The 2336-nt window shown below is 36.2% G+C and overlaps 1 pseudogene; it reads right to left on the bottom strand.

The window, feature by feature from the left end:
- Positions 1 to 1973: 1973 nt before the first annotated feature.
- Positions 1974 to 2336, bottom strand: part of LOC100948300 — a 1109-nt pseudogene continuing 746 nt past the window's right edge.

Raw genomic sequence — 2336 nt, 5'->3', positions numbered from 1 at the left:
GAGGTTGCTGTGAGCTGTGATGTCATAGCACTCTACCAAGGGTGACATAGTGAGACTCTGTCTCAAAAAAAAAAAAAAAAAAAAGAAAAAGAAAAGAAAAAGAAACGAAGAATACATTATACTTTGTTTTTTGAGCTATCATACAGGAGGATAAACATACAGGGGTTTATAAGGGCTTGACAGTTACCCATTTCAAGCTGTTTTTCCTGCTTTCTGGGCCCACTGATAAAGGATGTCTACAAACCAAACACCAATTATTTTGGCTTCCATCCCTCCATTTTTTGGTAACTTACACAGACAACTCCAGTAACACTCCTGTCATACATCTGCATCCATCCATATTGCCCACACAAGCCACTTGTTTGTACTTTTTTGGTTGGTGACCATCATTACCATGTTTGTTCTAGGTCTAATTTATGTAGTGAATATCTTCTTTCTGTAATGTGTTTAGTGGCCCTGTGTTCTTAGCTTCACCCTGAAAGTTATACTTGTAGCATCAGAAAACAAGTAGGACTTTGTTTCCTGATTGCAGTGTTGAGTAGTTACATTTACCCTGTAATTTTTGTTTCTGGACCATCTCTTATGAGTAACAATACCTTTTAGACATATGAAGCAAACTATAGGAGTTTTCTGTTATTTGGAGCTAAATGCAATCTCTGAATGATAAACTGAATATGGGTTAAATAATATTTCAATATTTCAATTTGGAAAATAATCCCCATTGTTTATGACAAACACATGGTTCTGCAAAAATTTCTTAGAAAAATCCTAGAACCGTTTTTATCTTTTCTCTGTGCTTAAATTTTTAACTTTATTTTTCATGTACTCAGAAAGGATATGTTAAAGTGTTCCAATACAATTATGAATTGTCTGGGCAGCACCTGTGGATCAAGGAATAGGGTGCTGTCCCCATATACCAGAGGTGGCAGGTTCAAACCTGGCCCTAGGCAAAAAATTGCAACAAAACAAAACAACAAAAAACCCAAAAAACAATTATGAATCGTCAAATCAATTTTGTAATTTTAGGTTTTTAAACACTATGTTCTGAGGCCATAGTGCATAAATGCTTTGAATTTTTTATGTGATTTGAAATTTTTTTTTTTTTTTTAGTTTCACTATAAGTAGGTTGCATACAATTACATCAATTGGTTTTATACACTCTAGAAGTGATCAAGACAAAGTTTGGCATAGAAAAGCTGTAAGAAATAGGTTCCTAACTACAGAAGTTACAAAATTAAAAAAAAAAGAATATGAAGAAAACTAAACTTGAGAACCCCCCCTTAATCAAAGAAATACTTTCTGTAAAAACATATGCAAAATACATTCACAAGTTGTCTTAAAAACTGAGGGTATTCCATATCTGTAATTATGACTTAAATCAAGTATTCATGGCCATTACTTGGCTAATTAAGAATCATTCAAACAAAGTTAAATCAAGTATTCATGGTCATTATTAGGCTAACAGAATCATTCAAAGATTATAAAATCAAGTATTCATGGTCATTACTAGGATAATAAACTAAGAATCACTCAAACAAAGCCAAGGTACAACAGGTATGAAAATTCTGAATGCCCGAACCTTCCATTCAAGAATACTAGAATTTGTGGGCATATTCACTGAACTCCATGACTAATCCAACTACTGGCCACACTCCTGGTCTCAACAAGGAAATGTCTTTTCAGCCTACTGTCCTTGCCAAATCTAAAAGTCCTCGTCCATGTTCTTGTTTGCTTGTTGAACAGAACTTTGCTTCTTTCCGAAAGTGACTCTTCCATCAAGGGGGACCGCTTTTCTCATGCATTTATTGTAAAAGTCACATTCCTCTTGCTACTTCCTTTTTTGGGTAGGCTGCTCTTGTAAGTTACAGCTTAGGGTAGGTTAAGTCCAACTTCATAAGTCCGTTTGATTTCACAGATGAATGTGGTTCTGGTGGCTGTTGTTGATTAGAAGTAAATTCTCGCACTTAACAAGCCTATCTTATTAGATAGGCCAAACCAGCTCCTACTCCAGCAACACCTGCGAAAGCCAACAGCACGTTTCTGACGCTGCTTTCTAGGTCTTCCAGGTGGAAGAACTCCACAAAGCCATCCCAGCCTCATTGTTTGACTAGCCAGTCTCGTTTTGTCCTCACAAGGACATCTGCGATATTTTCTGCTAGCGGTTGGACGTAGCTTTCTTGATTTATGGTCTTCAGGCGCTTGGCCACAAAGCCATCAAAAGAAATTAGGGTCACAATCCTGCCCCAATTTGTTATGCCGTAACTGAAAACATGGACCATCACTCGAGACAAAGATTTGATGTCCTCTCCGGTTTTTTTTTTTTTTTTTTTTTTTTT

This window comes from Otolemur garnettii, unplaced genomic scaffold, assembly GCF_000181295.1.
Source record: "Otolemur garnettii isolate 467f Iridium unplaced genomic scaffold, OtoGar3 scaffold00029, whole genome shotgun sequence".
Classification (NCBI taxonomy): Eukaryota; Metazoa; Chordata; class Mammalia; order Primates; family Galagidae; genus Otolemur; species Otolemur garnettii.
This window is presented reverse-complemented; position numbering and strand designations above follow the sequence as displayed.